The sequence below is a fragment of the Humulus lupulus genome, chromosome 3 (genome assembly GCF_963169125.1).
Source record: "Humulus lupulus chromosome 3, drHumLupu1.1, whole genome shotgun sequence".
NCBI classification, from domain to species: domain Eukaryota; kingdom Viridiplantae; phylum Streptophyta; class Magnoliopsida; order Rosales; family Cannabaceae; genus Humulus; species Humulus lupulus.
The window spans coordinates 204,775,304-204,796,215 of NC_084795.1; the positions used below are offsets into that span (position 1 = coordinate 204,775,304).

The 20,912-nt window shown below is 41.0% G+C and overlaps 1 non-coding gene across 1 annotated transcript; it reads right to left on the reverse strand.

Annotated features, from left to right (window-relative positions):
* Window positions 1–20,627: 20,627 nt before the first annotated feature.
* LOC133827743 (small nucleolar RNA R71) lies at window positions 20,628–20,734 on the reverse strand. The gene has a single exon (XR_009890393.1). It is a non-coding gene; the product is annotated as a small nucleolar RNA R71 (small nucleolar RNA).
* Window positions 20,735–20,912: the final 178 nt, after the last annotated feature.

The following is a 20,912-nucleotide window of genomic DNA, read 5'->3' on the forward strand; positions in this document are numbered from 1 at the left end:
TCATTGCAAGGAACCGAGCCCTATTCATAGTTATAATCAACAACCAGCCTAAGCCCTAGTCACATATATCACGTAATTGGTGCAGTTTTCTTACCTTAGGTCAGAGTGAAAAGTATAATAAGAATGACCCTCGCGCACGATCTCGGTTATGAGCCCCTAGCGATAACCTAGTAACAACCATAATATAGTATCTCATCAATAACGAGCAAATAAAAGCTTCCAGACTGAGTCCTAACCTCTGGGACGTCGAATTCTACTAAATCGGGTAGTAGAATCGATCCCAAGCCCTTAGGTTTGAGTTCCCGTTACTCAAGATTATGGTGGCCAAAGTTTCCCAGGTGGACCATGACTTGCCCCCAAGGGTCGCATAAATCCACACCAAAAGTTGAGAGAGAGTGAGAGAGTCGGTTAGGAGAGAAAGGGTGAGCTGAGTGTTTGTACTTTTGTGTGGTTTACTTAAGGTCCAAATAACCTTAAGCAAATTATGAGGCTCGGGGTACCCAAAAACGTCCACGAGGGAAAAATGGTAAAAATACCAGATATCCCATCCTATTCTAACTAACTCCAAATATATCCTCGAATATTTATTCTCGGCATTAACTTTCCCGCTAGCTTGCTCCCTAGGATCATCTCGTGTCGAGTAACCCAAATATATCCATATAATAATGCGGTCTCACACATATATCACATATATGCCAAATATACCCATAATAGGCCAACTTACGAAAATTTCCCTTTTAATAAGAAACAAGCCCACATGCATATCTAATACACCTAAACATGTATATCTAGTCATATTATCATATAACTCGCATAATCACACAATTACACACATATATATCAAATAAACATATAATTTCCATAAATTGCCATTTTGGCCCCTAATCAAATCCCTAAGCCTTATTAGGTAATTTCGGACGTTACACCCATGGTCCCCACAGTACCTTGGATAAAGTCATCTAGATAGTCTGAATTAATGGATTTAATTATTAATTTGAATTATCAAAGTTTACCAGGTCAATTTTGGATAAATTTATAGAGTTATGCAATTTAGAGAACAAAGAGATTTTAGGGCAGATTTATTAATTAAGACAAATTAGTGTCTAAATTAATAAATAAGTTTAAATCAAGGTTCAAATTATTAATAATTAATTTGATAAATGATTTAATTAATTAATCAATGGATAATAATACGAGCCTTGAATTTAAGTCCAACAAGCTTATAATTAAATGAAAAGTTTTACGGGCCTATAGCCCATGAGAATTACGACCTAAGGGTTGTAATTGCCTATTATTTTATTGAGTTTTTTAAGTAAATAAGTGACCTAATTTATCCTTTAAAAGGAATGCTAAGAGAGAGTTGAAAAGAGAGGATCAGAAGATCTAGTTTTGATGTTGTACGGTTTTGGACTCTCTCTACACAAAAATTCACTTTCTAAGCCTCTATATTCTCTTCTCTTCTTCTCTCTATATCTATCTCATGTGTTGAGAATTGCCCACTTTATTCTAGGTGATTCTAAGGATACTGTGGAAGACTGTGAAGAAATTTGAAGATTTGTTTAGTTTCTTCATGATACCCTGCGACAGAAAGGATACAAGAGTAGAGAAACTGAAGGAATGACTTATTCATTCTGTTGCATATATTATAAGTGTTCTTATCATTATCTCTGTTTAAATTTAATTATAGAAACATGTTCTAGGTTTTCTTATATTAATTTGTTTAATATATGATTTACATGAAAATAAATAAGATCTTGTATAAGTAATTTCCAATAACTGGTCTCAGAGCCTTTGGTAATTTTTATTTTCTTGCGTGAGCATGGTAATATTGAATTATTTGATGTGTTGAGTAATTGGATGGATTTCATGTTTTTTATGAAGCGTGTTGAATTTTATGTGATTATTAGAAAATTTGGGTTATTTTGTTGTTTTTTCTACGCAATTAATTTTTATAAATGCTTTATTTGGTGTAAAACATAGTAAAAATTATTTAGAAAATGTTTTGGGTTGAAAAATTACACAATTATTTTTTGGAAATTTTTCTTGGCTGCAATGCTCACCTGCGTGCATCACCCCTGCAGTGTGCGTGGGTCCCTCGACGCGGCTCCCCACCCACGTGTGCGTCACTCGGCTGTAGCTGCATCCTGGTGTGTGTGACCCATGGTAGCCAGAGCCCTTGTCCGCACACGTCTCTCCAGCAGTCGGCCACGATGAACAGTACCCAATACGGGTATTGTTCATCCTTGATTTTTTTTTAAAAAAAAAATTTTGTTTGTCTAAAAATTAAAGATAATAAAATATGAAATTGATTTTTTGTAACATACCCAAAAATATCAAATTTATGTTATCATTTAAAATTGTGTTTTAAAATAATATATTTTTGTTGTTTGTTATTTAAAAATTGGATATTTTCTACAAAGTTTCAAAATTCAAATTTAAAAATAAATTAAATAATTAATTTTAAATCTTTTAATATATTAAAATATTAGAATTAAGTTATAAGATATTAAAGAGATTTTTTTAATACTTGTTATTTTTTATATCTTTTATTTAAAAATATTAATATGTGATTATTTTACGGATTTTAATATTTAAATTATTTAAAATTTAAAACTTTGTTGACTAGATATTTTTATGGATCATTGAATTTATTTAATTGTTTAAGATATTTTAGGTTTGTTATAACTATTAATATATTTTTAAATAAATTGTTAAGATATTTGCTGATAGTTGTAATAACACAGGATATTTTTTGAAAAACAATTAATGATATTTTTTTTAAAATTTAAAATTGATTAAATTTTGAAAAATATCATGTTTTGTAAACCAATTAATAAAATATTTTATTAATAAACGAGATTTAAATTAACTTTATGTTAATTGTTTATAAATCCTATTTAAATTAAATTAATATTTAAAAAAATGACCTTAACTAAGTTTGTTGTTTATATTTTCACCTCCTGACACATGGCCATTAAGAGTGATTAGTGACGAGGTATGTCACGAAGTGCTCGGAGTGTAACTTCTCCAGGAAACCTAGTTGGGGCGAGTCGTGGGTGTCTTCGAGGTATGCCACTGTAACGCCCTGGATAGCCAAGACTGTTACACTGTGTGTTTATAATGTGCCAAACTTGCGAATCAAGTATTTAAAGTAAAAGCGTGTTACTCAAATAGTAGAGGAACTAAGGTTAAAAGAGTTTTGGTCTCAAAAGATACATTTTCATTACTAAACATTGTTTATGTACAAGGGATCCCAAAAATGACAGTTTAAAAGTCATTTACAAAAGTTACAAAGTCTATATACATCAACAGCCATACTAAGGCAAAATGAGTGGTTAGGTAATCTCCGTCTTGACACACTCCTCGACCGTGGTGATCGAACGGCTGGCTATGTACATTTCACCTCGGAGCTCTCCACCTCAGGCCTGGTCCAGCTTGCCCTTACCCTTACCTGCACCACGAAGCACCCGTGAGCCAAGGCCCAGCAAGAACATATATCAATAATAGAGCATGCACATTTAGCTGTCAAGTCAATCTCACTTATAATATCTCATAAACTCAAGCATATCAATAGTCAAGTATTTCATATACAGAGCATTTCAACTCATATAACACAATGCACAGATGATAACCAGGGCTAGCGCTCACAAGCTGCTCCCTCTGTTATCCTTTCGTTTCTGGCTCCCAGTGGCCAATTCGCGTCCCATGCGCTAAATTCATGAACGGTACTCTTAGACCGCTTACACGTGTCCCTTGGCATAATACCAACGATGACACAAAACAATTCTCGGGAGCACTTAGTCCCATCACAATCATACATTCGGGTGCAGTGTTCTTACCTTTCAATTCGCTGGTTTTCGATATCACGTAGCCACAAGCACGGTCCTCTATCCCGAGCTTCTCCAAAATCCTAATCAAACACAAATATAATATTCCTTGTCATTAACCAATCCAAGACTACCTTCCCGGTACCTAATCCACACTCTCGGAACCCCCAAAATCCTAGAACAACATCCCGGAGACATCCCCCAAACCCCCGGAGCAAAGGTCAAAAATTGCAAAATATCACTCCCTGAAATTTGCCTTGTGCCGCGGCACCCACCTCCAGAGACCCCTAGGCCGCGGCAAGCAAAAGCCGTGCCGCGGCACACCATCGCAGACCCAGATTTCTGGGTTTTCCTTCGCATTTTCCCGAGCTCCAACCTCACCAATTCACCCCAAACTCTATCCTAAGTCCCAAAACCAACTCTAAACCCCTAACAAACCTCACAACAACCCAAGGACATCATGCCTAAGCTCACTCACACCTTCAATCCTAAAATTCACTCTTGAATTCCCACTTGACAACTCAAACCAGAAAAGTTATGCACAGCTTGAATTCAAGCACAACCCACACTTCAAATTCCCTAAACCTTAACAAAACAAATCTAATAAACATACAGAGACCTTACCTTAAGTGATAGGTTCAACCTCCAGCTCTTGACCTTCTTCCCCCTTGGTTTCCAAATTCTGAAATTACATAAAACCAGCCACCAACTTATCTCAATTCACCTTCCTCAACTAAAATTCAGACTTAAAACTTGGATATAGCATAATCAAAATCTTACCTCTGAGTTTTCTTGGCCTAAACTTGGTTGATAACTTCAGACATCCCTTGATTCTCCTTCCAAGAGTCTAGATTTCTGCTTCTCCTTTCTATCTCCTTTTTGTTCTAATTCTAGGTTTCCACCATTCAGCATAAACCCCTCTCCAAAATATTATACGTATATGTTATTCCCTCAGCTCAAACTCATCTATTTACTACCAAATTACCATTTTAACCCTCCATTAATATCACTTACTAACTAGACCTCAAGGGCTTATTTGTCCTTTCCCTAACTTTGCAATTCTACCACTTTCCCAAAGAAACCTGTTACTTTCTATAGTTACTAATGGTTACACAGGTTACCAAGTCACCAGTTACCTTTATCTAGTTTCCTAGGACCGCCTTGGCACGTGCACCACGTTTGTATCACAGCACCCACACAGTACAATTCACATATCATAATTATCACATAATATAATTCACATAGTCATATAACATGCTTAAAATCATAATCATACATCTTAATCATAATAATCACACATAATTCCCATCATGCCCTCCCGGCATACTAATCAAGGCACTTAAGCCTTATTAGTGAATTTGGGTCGTTACAGCCACACCCCGAGGTCTGTCCTCGAGGTGAGGGTACCTCCAAGTGATGGCACCTCCAGAGGCAGCAGATAAATCGTAGATATCTCCGTGTAAGGTCAGGCCTCGAGGTCCGTCGTCAGGGCATGGATCTCTCTAGGTGAGGCCACGTTTGGAGGATTTCTCCTCACTCACTCATCCCCCAGGTCTATGATTCTGGTCCTTAAACCGGGGATAGCCGTAGGATGTCAGTCACTGCAATTGTGGGCCGCCAAGTGATCGTCTAATAGATTTTGGTGGACCTCGATTAGTGGTGCTGAGTTTGTACAGTCAACAAACAACATTACCCATAACGCCGCCTGAAATGGGCAAACGTGTGCTGCATCCTGACAGTCATAGATATGTTCCCCATAATGTTGGTGCATGACATTCTACAATGGGCCCCGTAGAATCTGCGTGGGCCATAGTCTTTATTTTAGAACAACCCTTTTTGTATTAACTTAACAATAATACCCTGAGATTAACGAGAGATGATGAACATTAATGACCCCAACCTAAATAGGGTTGGGGTATCTCCTTGAAAGGGGTTCAGTTTTCTATAGAGAGAAACTCTGTAACTCAGTGCAATATATACGCTGTTTGAAAACCACCATTGAAGCTTTCTACTACAAGATTCAACATCATTACATAAAAAGACTCGTAGACTAGGATTAATTTACATCCCGAACCATGTAAAATTTTGTGTTCTTTCCTTTAATTTGTCAGATTAAGTTGACAACGCAAAATATAGTCAACATTTTGGTGCTTCATTGAGAGGTTAAAGGAAGCTTGGAAAACAGTCATGGTGACCACTCGAAGGAATGCACCAGGCGATACTGCCCCTCACGTCACAGTTGAGGGAGGAGAAACCAGTCACATGCCACCGCAAGACCACCCTGATGTGGTGGAAGACTACGACGAAAATTTCGAGAACGACGACATGGATGACAGAGATGATGATGAATACTATGAGGATGAATATCCCCATCCCATGGATCCAGAGGTGACACCAGAAGTAGTGGTGTTCCATGACCAAGTGGCCACTAAACAGCAGAAGATTGACACTCAAAAGGATAACATCGCCGCCTTGCAGAAGATGGTTAATGCCCCGAGGGCCACTCTGGTAACCCAAGGGCTGTGAGTGGACCCCCAAGGTGAGATACCATCTGGGCAGCCAGTTGGTGTGCCCCTTGTGCCCTTAGCTGGAATGCCACCTGTCGCACCGGCTGGAGTGCCCATGAGCACCCAATTGAGATGGCACGAGAACTGCCAGCTGGCGTGCCTTTCGTGCACCCAGATGGAGAGGGAACCCCATCTATGCCATAGGACCGTGGAAAAGGTAAACTTGACAATAACCCTACTCCCAAATCAAAGAAGGTTCGTCGGAACCCCAAAGGCAACCAGGTCCCGAGGCCAACCAGAGTAGGTGAAGGCCCAGGAGCCCAAGGACACCACCAGGCCGCCAACGCTCATGGTGCCCTTGGCATTCCGCCTTTGTGTGCCAATATGGATTGCGGAGGTTGTGTCCCCTAGGCACCCCATCATCACCACAGAAAGAATGGTTGAGGGGCTAGCATGCAAAATTTCCTTGTCGGCAGAGAGCGTGACATCAACATCTTGGTTAACAATGAGAATGTTGAGTCTGGCGGGGAAACAGAAGTGGCTCGTCCTGAGGACAATGGTGTTTTCCGAGGTCAGGCTAACCTGTGGGACAACCTTAATGCTCACTGATGCAATAAGACCCACGAGCGCAAACCCGCAAAGAAAAGTCCATCAGACCTCAGGGAAAATCTCATTGCCCGAAGGAGAAATAACCTGGCGCAAAGCATCCACCAAGACCGCAACCCGCTACGCGTGGATTTAGAGAGCGTGAAGAGGATATGCTCAAAATGGCACAAATATAGGGCGACAACTCCAACTCAGATGATGAAGATGGGGAGCCATGCGCTCCTCACATAGTGGAAGCCCCTTTGCCGCATGGCTTCAAGATGCTTGCCATCATGTCTTATGATGGTGGCACAGATCCTACCGACCACATCTAAATGTTCAACAGGCTAAAGTCGGTACATCGCATCTCCGAGGACGCCAAGTGTCATGTGTTTTCGATTACTTTAACGGGCTCAACAGAAAACTGGTTCAAAAAACACAGGTCAGGATCCATTCAGTCGTGCCACCAACTATCGTCCTCCTTCCAGATACAGTTTATAGTAACTTGGAAGGTGAGCTTCGAGGTCAATGATTTGGCCAATATAAAGCAAGGACTCTTCGAGAACCTCAAGGAATATATCAAACGCTTCAAGGAGGAAGTTGCGAGGACCAAGACAGTTGACAATGGCCAACAACTGATGGCCTTATAGGCTGACATCAGTGCGGGATCCCCGTTGTGGGATGACCTTCAGTGGAGAGGGTGCCGATGGCTCGATTACTTTATCCATCGAGCACAAGAATATATCAGGTGGGAGGACGCCTAGATTGGACCATTTGTATAACGCCCTGGATAACCAAGACCATTACACTGTGTATTTTAAAATAGTGCAAGAGTTTCTAATCAAATCATTTGAACGAAAATGTGTTCCTAAAGTAAACTACCAGGTTAGGGTTAAAAGATTTTGAATATAAATGGTAAATTTTCATTAATACAAATATTTGGTACATGGGATCCCAAAAACAGGGTATAAGTGATAATTTTCAACCCACAAAAGTTTAATACAATCAAAAGTCACTCTAATGGCAAAATACAAGTTTCAGGGCTCTGTCCCTGTATTTTCCCCTCGGCCGTGGTGGTCGAGCAGCTGATTATGTACACTCTGCCCCCAGAGCTCTCCAACTCATGGTTGGTCCAGCTTTCCTTTGCCTTTACCTGCACCACGTAGCACTCGTGAGCTAAGGCCCAACAAGAAAACCATAAATAGCGAACACATGTATAGTAGTAGGATCCAATCAATCTTAACACAATCACTCAGAAATTCAACAGAATATGGCCCTCAAGCAAATAATAGTAAACATGTATTTTCAAGAATATATTTTAACCGACAATAAAAATGCTCAGGGTCAACGACCTTAGGCGGAGCCCTCTGTTTACTAAGCTGACCTTGGCTCGCTTAGGCCAAGTCCATTGTTTATTTAGCTGACCCCAACTCATAGTGGTCGAGCCGCGTCCAACACGCTAATCGTCAGCCCCAGCTCCCTTAAGCCATACTTTCACACCTCACATAGTAACAATATAGTTACACAACACATATTTCTAGTTACAGGGAACCTTAGTCCCAACACAACCACATGGGTGCAGTTTTCTTACCTCGAATCTCGAGTGGAGAATTAAGAACGACCCCAAGCATGATCCTCAGTCCTGAGCCTTAGTGATAAACCTTGTCACAGTATCAATGGGTAACTATCAATTCAAAATCTAAATAAATATTTAGGAAACAATAGCTAGCCTTTGGGACATCGATTTCTACTAAACCCGGTAGTAGAAATCGTCCCTAGTGTTTAGGTTTGAACCCCTGAGCTTTCGAAAGCCTAAAAGCTAACCTAGACCAAAGTTCCCTAGGCGGTCCATGACCTGGCCCTAAGGATTGTGGCGTACCTCATGTTAGGGGCATGGTCCCCATGCATCTGTGGGAGGCGGGCTGCAACTTGCCCCTTAGAGTTGCAGTGAGCCCTCAAGACAGAGAGACCTCTCGTGGCATTCGGGGCATGTGGGATACGGTGCCCATGACCTGGGTCGTGGCACGCCCCCCCATACCGTGAAATCCCTGGGTTTCCAGCCTATTTCCCCCAACTTCCAATCCATAAATCCAACCTCCAAAACCATGTTCATATACGAGTCTAGAACTCTTAGTCACACACCTTAACCAGAAAAACACCCAAAATCCTTATGAATTTACCATCCCAAATCATCAATTAACTATTACTTAAGAACCTATACCAATTGATCATATGACCTGAATTTCTAACTAAAACTAGACAAAATTCTTCCCTTAATGGCAGCTAAACCCTCAGCTTCAAACCTTAAATCCTTGAGCTTAAATTCCCAAGTTTCCCAGCTGAATTCCCTGGTTCAATGCTTCAGTTCCTCAAGACTTCTTCAAGGACAAGAGAGAGGTAGGGAAATCGTATATGAGGGAGAGAGAGAGAGGCTGAGTTTTCAGAGCTCTTGGGGTGGTTTCTGGCTATGTCTAGAGTCCCCACAAAGTATATCCTTCAACCCCTAAAAAGACTAAATTGCCCCTTAGACTGATTCAGCTCCTCTTTGCCCATAAGGGTATAATAGTCATTTTCCCCAGTTCCCGCTAATTCCTCAAGTGTTCCTACTATTAACCAATTAATCCAATTAATTACCAAATTCTTATTCAATATCTAATAAATCCCAAAATACTCTAAATTCCCAAAAATACCCCTAGGCTCCCCCTGAGCCGGGTATTAAATCCTGCTGTGACTATTTCGCTTATCCGCTCACTAGGACCGTCTCGAACCATATCCTGGAAATATATTCACATAATAATATGGTCTCAACCATTTGTCACATAAAGTCACATTTATGCCCTCAACGGGCCAAATTACAAATATGCCCTTATGAACACTAAAGGGCCCACATGCATATTTAGTACTCATAAACATGCATATAACATACTCACATAGTCATATTAATCATGCATGCCACATAGTCAAACATTTTATCATTAAACATACATATATGTATATATATATATATCCAATTATGCCCTCCCGAAACTATAATCAAGGCACTAAGCGACATTAACTATTTTGGGTCGTTACAATTTGGGGGGCTCATCGCCTTTCCTGCTTCGACAGCGCCTAGCCCCATCATTTAGGGGACCCAATATACACCTTATGGTCCTCACCAACTAAGTTTGGGGGGAGTCCAGTCCAGTCTAAGTGTCCCGCCAATTGGCTTTAGTACCATGCCACCTGCTGGTTTCAGTTTGGCTCCAGTGGGATACATAGCGGCACCCACTAGGTACAATGTTTTTCAGCCTGCATTCAGTGTTGGAGTTCACGCTCCTTCCCACTCTGCCGCACCCATTCGGACCCCCAGCAGCAGTAGACGCTGATCGCGAATATATATATATATACGCAAGTGCACACAATTGATTCAAGTAATATATGATAAGTAGAGTATCGTTCCCATGAAGACTGTATTTCAATTACCAATAATTGTTTTTTTTTACTTCTATTTGGCAACTAAAATTTTGATTTTTGAATTTAATTTTAAAATTGAAAATAACATTGAATAAAAACAACTAATTAAAAGATTAAAAATCACTATTAAAAAGATCTAGGGTGTAATTTCATCAACTTTTCATTATACTAATTTTATAAATCAATTCTAGATTTCTTTCTTCCTATTCTAATAGCAGATTAACATAATTCGATTCCTATTCTTTTTCAAGATATAAGATCTCAATCTATATGCAGGTTTTCTACATCTCTGTGATAAACTTAAACATATAGAGGACATTAAGCATGGAAACCTAATTACTGCACAAGTCATGCAGGTACTTTCGTCCAATATCCAACCTATGTCTATATAATGATAGCATATTCAATTCTCATCATTCGAATTTTGAATCAAAATCATAAAATCAAGAAAATATTGATCATGTATTTACTAGCATTAAACACACATTATATAGATTATAATAGAGAAGAAAAATCAAAAGAATATCATAATTAAAATAGATAGAAATCAAAGTGACTACATTAAACCCTAGATAAAAATTGTTTAGTTCATATCAGACATGACAAAATCAACAAAATAATAATTCAAAAACATAAGATTCATAAACTTAAAGACGAAAGAAAAATTGAAAACTGTAGAATAACTAGCCTAAGAATCACAATTAGTCGCTAAAAACGTAATTAGAAACTGACCTAATGACTTAATTAAACCCTAAATACAAATTTATAGTAAAAAAAAATAACAAAGGCTGTGTTTTTTCATGTGCGGGCCGCGACTTGGCCTTCTCTGGGTCGCGGCCTGTGTCTGTTTTAGAGCCTCTTGCTTCCGTGTAATTCCTCAGGTGCCGCGACTTGAACATCATCAAGTCACGGCCCGTGTCCATTTTTCTTCTTAGCCGAGCCTCTATTTTCCTCTTGAGTCGCGACTTGTATGTCCAAGTCACGACACTAATTCCATCTAGCAGCTATGCGTCTCTGACTTTGCCTTGATTCGCGACTTTAATTCAATATTTTCTCAGATTAGGTCTTTCAACTCATCTCTTCATCAAAACTCATATTTTATCATCCTCAGCATCATTTAGAGTTTAACAACCGCCAAGAGACTCGTTTTTCCACCATTTTCACTTCTTTTTACATTATTCTTGCGATTCATCGCACCATCCAACAACAATGACAAACAAAAGCGTAATCTTGCACAAAACACACATAAAGACTCAAGATTACCACAAAAACACATTCTAAAATGATGTTAAAATGAAGTTATCAAATGCGGGGGCAAAGATAAGGGTAGAAATCCCAAGGGAAATGGGAACGCAGCAGCTGAACAGGGAACTACCCCTGGCGAGAAGTATGTCTCGCAGTACTCCGAGTACACTGACTTGGTGGACTCCCATAAGAATATCTTCGTGGCTTCAGAACAACATGTTCATTACCGAAAGCCACAACCCATCCAGAGGGATAGGAAAAGGTGAGATCCTGGTAAACTTTGTCGTTTTCACAATGATATAGGGCACCACACCAATGAGTGCCGCCAACTCAAAGATGAGATTGAGAAACTGTAACGACCTAAATTTGCTAATAAGGCTTGGAGCCTTGATTAGTGTGCCAGGAGGGCAATAATTGTTTTACTGCATTAATTTATGTGAATTTATTGAATATATGGTTGAGTGCATGTTTAGGTGAAATAATATGCATGTGGACCCCGTTTGTATGAGAGGGGATAAACTGGTAATTTTATCCTGCTGAGGGCATATATGTGATAATTGTATTATGTGATTTGTACCACGTGTGTGTGGTGTTATTATTGTGATGCATGTGCCGAGACGGTCCTAGAGAGCTAGTTTACTCAAAAGTCACAACGGGATTTTATACCCGGCTTGGGAGGAGCCTAGGGGTACCTTGGGAATTGCTATGGTTAAATTGAGATTTAGCGGGTAATGGTTATTGGTGATTGAGTAACCTGGGTAACCATTAGTTACTGCTGTGAGTAACAAGTTTAGTTGGAAAATGGTAGAATTGAAATATAAGTGAAAGGACTAGAGTGCCCTTGAAGGCTTAGTTAGGAAATGATTATTTGGAGGGTTAACATGGTCATTTGGCTGGGGGTTTAGGCACTTTTCAGCTGGGTTATGGGGTACACGGTTTAGGCTTGGGGATATATGTTGGTTTTGATATAATTGGAAGAGAAGAAAAGCTAGAAGGAAAGCTAGGGCAATGAGAAGAAGAAGAAGAAGAAGAAGAAGAGGAATGATGGAGCTGAAATTGGAGACTTAGGAGATGAAGGAAGCTTAGGGTTGGATTCTTCATTCAAGGTAAGGATTCTATGTGATTTAAGGCTTGTTTCTGTTATGGTTTGAGGAATTTAAGCATGGTTTAAGTTTGAGTTTTGGGTTTTTTTATTTTCTGAAGTTGAAATCAAAGATGTGGATTTTTGGGGATTTGATTGTGTGTTTGGGTTTCTTTGATGATGTTTTTGAGTTGTGAGATGGTCTAAGTGGGGATTTGAATTGGTTTTGGGGCTTGGGGTATCTGCTTGGGATGATTTGGAGTGGTGTTAGCTTAGGGAAAATGCAGGGAAAAACCCAGAAATCTGGGTTTCGCGAAGGAGCGCCGCGGCCCTATTCTTGGGCGCCGCGGCGCGAGGCTGTTTCCAGGAGGGGTGAGGCTTCTGACTTGCTGGGCGCCGCGGCCCTCTAGGGCAGCGCCGCGATGCTAGGCTATTTTCAGGATGGGAAATTTCACAATTTTGAGCCTTTGCTCCGGGGGTTCGAGGGATGTTTCCGATGAATTGTTTTAGGAATTTGGGAGTCCCGAGAGTGTGGGATTGGTCCCGGGAAGTGGTTTTGAATTGATTAGTATTAAAGGATGTTTTATGTGTGTTGTGACTAGGCTATTGGAGAGGCTCATGCTAGAGGATCGTGCTCGTGACTTTGGTGTGAAGCTCGGGATACAGGTAAGAAAACTATTGCACCCGTAGGATAGGGCATGGGCCCATAGTGTGATTGCGGGGCACGGCCCTATATTGCATTACATGTTAGGGTGCAGACTTGATTGAATTGATATATGTTCAAATGTTATTTGAGTTAGACTATCTGTGATTGTAGTTGAATGATACGGCGAGGAGCCAAGAACGGCAATGGAGCCGAGAACGGCGAAAGGCCGAGAACGGCGAAAGGCCGAGAACGGCAGCAAGGCCGGAAGTAACACTTAGCACATGGGATGCTTATAGTCAGGGTAGAACCCAGTGGATACATGAGATATCCTTACGGTGAGAACCGAGATCCCAGGCCTTGGTAAGGCTTCTGGGGCGGCACGGCCGTGTTTGCTTAGTCTAATGGTTGACATGTTTATCTGTGAGCTATCTGATATGATTAACTGTTTAATTTGCATATGTTATGTACTGCACGAGTTTTCTTGCTGGGCTTCGGCTCACGGGTGCTCTGTGTTGCAGGTGAGGGCATAGGTTGAGTCAACCAACCATGAGTACGGAGAGCGTGAAGCGACGCGTACATGTTTGGCCTGCCCGACTGCTTTGGTTGGGGGTTTATTCGAGAAATGGCTGTAATAATCTATGATTTTTATAACTAATCACCTGTAAACTTATTTTAAGATGTAAATAGTTTTCAAACCTTATTTTGGGATCCCAAATGTTTAATACTAGAAGTTTTAATGAAACAACGCATTTTCAAGGATTACAGCCTTAACTTTTTATTAGTCACACTTTTGTTTAAAAACCTCGGTTAGCGAGTTCATTGCACACTGTTTTGTCTTAAAACTCACTTGGTAACGGCTCTAAGGAAGTAGGGCGTTATAGAAACTCATCAAGTTGGGGCACCTCCACCAATACGCTAAGAGTGGGCCTTGCCAAGCTCCGAACTCGGTAGTGGGAGTACCTGCGCAACCCGATACTCCCCTATCTCAGAGCCTGGCTCCCATAGCTTTGCCACAACCGATAGCGAATACGCCCCCTTCGGTGAACAGCAAAGTAGGTACAATCTGGGGAGGACCCCACTTGGGGGGCACTTCTAAAGGCTAGCAAAATAGGTGCACACATGCCTTAAACCACGATGACGAGGTGCTGGCCTTAGAAAAGTTTCCAGCCCCAATGTCGCGGATGACTGACTAAGTCATTATATTATCTGAGGAAGATTCTCGGAGAGTTCACATTCCGCACCACGATCCTTTAGTGATCAAGAGCCAGTTATCCAACAAGATGGTGGCTAGGATCCTGGTGGACAATGGGAGTTTAGTGAACCTCCTGTTCAAGTATGCTTTTGAGAAAATCAGGCTGACCGCAGGCGACTTGTCCCTGTGCACCTCGACTCTTTCTGGACTCTTGAGAGAAGGTCTCATACCAATGGGTGAAGAGCCTTGCCAAACCTTCAAATATTGCACTTTCATGGTGGTTGATTGTCCCTTTGCATATAATGCCATTTTGGGGCATTTGACCTTGGTGGGGGTTGGTGCAGTCACCTCCATTTGACATCTGTGCATGAAATTTCCCACGTACTCGGGAATTGAAACTGTCTGAGGTGACAAAAAGTAGGCGAGGCAGTGCTACAATGTTTCCCTCACACAACCAATTATGGTAGTCGAGGAGGTGGCCTGAGGACAATGTCTTCTTAAGGATGCCGAAGTGCAAAAGGTGTTGGTTGAGGAGGTCAATGAATTGGACACACAGGTTCATGAAAGAGAGGGCGATGAACCGATGGAGAAAGTCGAGGAGTTAGCTCTCGATGCACCCACTCCTGATAGGAGAACCAAGGTTGCGAAAAATCTAGAAGAGAAAGTCTGAAACTCGCTCCTAGCCTTCCTCTAAGAAAACCAGGATGTCTTTGCCTGGTCTAACTTCGACATGAAGGGCATTGACCCAAATATCATTTTCCATGCCTGGAACGTCGATCACAATGTTTCTCCAATTCTGCAGAAATGGAGGACGTTTGATCAAACTAGGGCGGAAGCCTTAAAGGAGGAGGTGGACAAGCTACTTGTAAATGGTTTCTTCCGGAACGCACAGTAACCCTAATGGGTATCATATCCGATCCTCATGCCTAAGCCAGATGACACCTAGAGGACCTGCATAGATTTTCCAAACCTCAACAAGGCCTGTGCTAAGGATTGTTTCCCGCTGCCTAAGATCGATCAGATGGTTGATGCCACCTCTGGGTACGAACTCTTGTCTTTCATGGACGCATACTCTGGATAAAACCAAATTTCCATGCATGTTGCAGATCAAGAGCATACCATCTTCCAGATAGACAAAGGAGTCTACTACTATAAAGTGATGCCCTTCATGCTGAAGAACGCTGGGGCCACCTACCAGAGGTTCATGAATCAAATGTTCAAGGAAAAGTTGGGACATAACATGGAGGTGTATGTAGAAGACATGTTGGGAAAGTCTAGAACGTCCCCCGACCATGTGAGGGACCTTCCAGAGGTGTTCTCGGTTCTCTGCAGGTTTGGAATGAAGTTGAACCCCCAAAAGTGCACCTTTGGGGTTGCCTCCGGGAAATTCCTGGGTTTCATCGTCAGTGGTCATGGAATAAAGGCCAATCCCGAGAAAATTCAAGCCTTAATCGACATGCCATCTCCACTAAGGCATAAATACATCCAGAGCCTCACTGGGAGGATCGCAACCTTGAGCCGCTTCATTTCGAAGGCGACAGACAACTGCATCCCATTCTTCAACATCCTTTGAGGAGGACAGAGGTTCGAATGGACGGAGGAGTGTGAGCAGGTATTCCAATAGTTAAGGGCTCATATGGCCAACCCTTCTATCCAATCAAAGCCTGTGGACAAGGAAACTCTCTTGCTCTACATGGCTGTCTCTGAGACTGCCATCAGTGCCGCGTTAGTTCGCAAGGAAGGCCATGTCCAACACCTCATATACTATGTGAGCAAGAGGCTCCTCAGAGCAGAGTCCAGATACCCGCTCATTGAAAAGTTGACCTTTTGCCTGATGGTAGCCTATCAAAAGCTAAGGCCCTATTTTCACGCGCATTCCATCAAGGTCCTCACGGACCTCCCCTTGCGACAAGTCTTCCAAAATCTGAAGTCGTCTGGGAGACTCCTGAAGTGAGTTGTTGAACTTAGTTAGTTTGACATCGCTTTTCTCCCAAGGACATATATAAAGGGACAGGCACGGGCAAACTTCATCGCCGAGTGCACAGGAAGTCATGAAGGACCCATGAACTCCTTGGTAGATGGGCCCACATGGAAGCTGTTTGTAGATGGGTCGCCAAATGAAAATGGTATCGGGGTAGGTCTCATTTTAGTATCCCTCGAAGGACACATGGTCCACAACGCTCTAAGATTTGGGTTCGACGCCTCCAACAATGAAGTAGAGTATGAGGCCTTGATTGCTGGACTTCGAGTTGCGCTTGAGCTTAAGGCTGAGGGCCTCAAGATTTTTCAGAGACCCGCAACTGGTAGTTAATCAAGTACTTGGGGAGTACCAGGCCCGAGGAAAAAAAATGGCCGCTTACCTAGCGAATACCCAAGACAATGCTACATCGTTTCAGAAAGTTCACAATTCGACAAGTGCCATGGAAACAAAACTTGAACGCTGACGCCCTGGACAAGCTCGCAACAACCAAGGACACTGAACTAATCAATGTAGTCCACATCGACTACTTTTCCTCCCCAAGCATTTTATCTCCCGGGGAGGTGGAGGCAATCCAGGCCCAGGACGGTTGGATGGAACCCATAGTGAAATATCTTGCCTTGGGAGAGTTGCCACAAGACAAGAAATTAGCTTGGAAGCTACTTTACCAGGTGCCTCAGTATATTATCATGGACAAAAGGTTGCACATCCAGGGATATTCATTGCCTCTGTTATGGTGCGTGTCCAAGAAAGAAGCCAGCATGATACTCTGAGAAGTGCATGAGATCTTTTGTGAGGACCATACAGAGGGGCAGAGCCTCGCCAAGAAAATCTTGAGGCAAGGATACTTCTGGACCACCATGAATGGAGATGTGATGGACTATGTCAAGAAATGTGACAAGTGCCAATGTTTTGCCAACATACCTCAAGCTCCTCCGAATGAGCTCACTCAGATGATGAGTCCTTGGCCATTCGTGGTCTGGGGCATTGACCTTATCAAGTCACTACCCACTGGAAAAGGAGGAGTGAAGAATGTTACAGTGGCGGTCGACTACTTCACGAAGTGGGACTAGGCTGAGCCACTCGCTACTATCACTTCAAAGAAGGCTCTAGATTTCGCCATCAAGAACATTGTTTTCCGCTACGGGCTTCCTAGCAAGATAGTCTCTGACAACTATCTGCAGTTTGACAACGAGGTGTTCACAGATTTCTATGAGCGACACAGAGTCATGAAAAGCTTTGCTTATGTCACCCATTCGCAGGAAAATGGACAGGTGGAAGCAGTCAACAAGACGCTCAAAGCCACTCTAAAAAAAGGCTTGAGCAAGCGAAAGGCGCCTGGCCCGAGGAGCTGCCCAGGGCATTCTAGAGCTACCACACAACTAGCAGGACCTCCATCGGCTACTCGCCCTTCTCAATGGCCTATGGATATGAGGCCATGCTTCTAGTTGAGGCAGCAATCTCCACACACCTACGGGACACATATGACCCCACCATAAACAACACTTTACTCTTAATTCCCTGGAGCTAGTGGAGGAGCTCTGTGACACTTCTCAACTTTGAGTAGCGTCTTACCAACAGAAGTTGACCAGGTATTTCAACTCTAAAGTGAAGGTTTGAAAGTTTGGGGTTTGAGATTTGGTGTTGCAAAGAGTCTTCTTAACCACCCAAAACCCCGGTGCAGGAGTGCTGATACCTAATTGGGAGGGCCCATGCCAAGTTGAGAGCGTTGTATGTCCAGGGACAAAAAAATTGGCCTGACTAAATGGGGAGTTGATACCCCATGCCATGAATGTGAAGCATCTTCGTCGGTATTACCAGCAGTATGAGCAGTGAACTTTATTAGTTTTTGTAATCTCCCTTGTAGCCTCATGATAACTTAATGAATACATAGTTATTTTTTCATTTAACTTAGCATTTCATTTGGAAAAGAGTGATTTTGGTCAAGCTTAGGTGAATTTTTGGCATGAGTTTATCTACTTTTATTCCTGGATGTTTAAAAGTGAATTAAGTGGAAATTGTGCGTGAATTAGACTTATTTGGACTATTGGAATGGTGAAAATAAGGGTTGGATTATCATAGTAAGATGAATATTCGTTGTGCAGTAATTGCTGAAATTCTTATAGCTGATGTTGTGATTAATACTGCAACATTAGGGCATTTGGCAACTTGGCAGCAAGTGATGAAAATCCAGCCACGTGGATTAAAAAGTTATAGAGTCAACATCTTATGTTTTATTGGGTTTTTTAGTGGGATGGTCCAAGCAATTAATAAAATAAAAAAAGATTAAAAAAGGAAGCAATAGTCAATCACGTGAGGGAGGTTGGAGTGACCTAAGGGAACTTTCCCTTTTTTTTGGAGATATATGTTTCATTCTGACAAAAAAAAAAAGACAGCCGCCATTGCAAGGAAGAGAGAGAAGTTCTTTGGGAGAAAACTAAAAGAAAGGAGGGGAAGAGAAGAATCACGCAGGGATGCAAGAGGAGAAGAATATTGCCACCATCATCATCTTGGATTACAAGTTTCTCATTCCTTTTTGTTCTTTTTCACTTCCCTATCAAATTTTAGAATTTTATTTTGTTTTAATGGCTGAATTCATGAAAGAGTGTGTTTTAATATTTTTGAATATGAACTAAATTTTAGAGTAGCTAAGACCTTTGTTTGAACCCTATTATGTAAGACTTGGAACTTTGTTTTTAATTTATGGGATTTGATGCTTTTCACCCAATTGTTGTTATTGAATACTCTTGCTATTTCTTGACCACCTTTAGTAAGAAATTGAGTTTATTATAGAAGTGAAAATTATTTTGATTAATGGACTTAGGAATTGAGTGATGCATATTGTTAATTAAAATTTTGATTTAATTGTGTATATAAACATATATAATCACCAGGCATATTTTATTGGGTTGTGGTTTAATTAATTGTTCTTGGCGTTAATTTACCATAGACATATGCAAACTTCATTTGGCGCATGCTACCACAAATTCACTTGAAAAACGGTTATGCAATTTAGAAATACCCATAATTTTTGCATCTAATCTCAAATCATTGTCACAGTAATAGTTCGAGACTTGAATAATAGGGGAATAGGAGTTTTAGCTCATTTATCCATCTTAACATTATCACATTGTTGTTCTAAAGTTAATTGTTTGTTGTTAAATTAGTCTGCATTTTATTTTTGTTTTTTTATTATTGTTTACAATTTATTGATTTTATATTTTTTTCTCTTGAATTGCATTAGTTAAAGTTTAGAATAACGGATTAAAACAATCAATCATTGTGCATACGATCTTACTTATCATTATATTACTCGTTGTCGACTGTGTACACTTGCACAATTTTATTTGCTTTAATTTACACAACAAGTTTTTGGCACCGTTGTCGGGGATTGATTAAAGTTAATTATTGTAAAGTTAATTATCTTACAATTTGGTTTAAATTTTATTTCGTTCTAACTTGGGTGATTCTTGTGCAATTTTTGGTTCACATAGTGGATGAACGAGAATCAAGACCCTGAACTACTTCCCCTTGATCCAGAAATTGAACGTATATTTAGAAGAAGGCAAAAAGTACAAAAATAAAAAAAGGCAAGTGGTAGTGATGGATGCTGAGCAAGGAGCTCAACTGAAAGTCGCTCATAGGGCTGCAAATCAAGCAAGAGCTACTCAAGAAAGAGTAGCTCAAGGTGGAGCAGTTGTTAATAATGGGCAGAACGTTGTTATTGTGGCCGATGAAAGGGATAGAGCTATTAGACAGTACACTGTTCCCCTGTTCAATGAATTGAATCCGGGTATTGTGAGACCAGATATCCAGGAACCACAATTTGAATTAAAGCCATTGAGGTTTTAGATGCTTCAGATAGTTGGTCAGTTTAGCGGCATGCCTACTATAGATCCGCACCTTCATCTTCGTCTATTCATGGAGGTGAGTGATTCTCTTAAGTTAAATTGAGTTACTGAAGATGCCTTGAGATTGAAATTATTCCCTTACTCACTGAGGGACAAGGCAAGAGCATGGTTGAACTCACTGCCCCTGGATTCGGTCACCACATGGAAAGAACTGGCTGAGAGGTTATTGATGAAATACTTCCCTCCCACTAAAAATTCCAAAGTTCAAAATGAGATTACCACTTTTCATCAACAGGACGAGGAATCTCTTTATGAAACATGGGAGCAATTCAAAGAATTATTAAGGAGATGCCCTCACCATGGTATACTGCATTATATCCAAATGGAGACTTTCTACAATGGTCTCAATGCTCATACAAGGATGGTAGTAGATGCATCAGCTAATAGGGCACTTTTGGCCAGGTCTTATAATGGCCTATGAGATTTTAGAAAGAATAGCTGACATTAATTACCAATGGCCCACAAATAGAACTTCTTCAGGCAA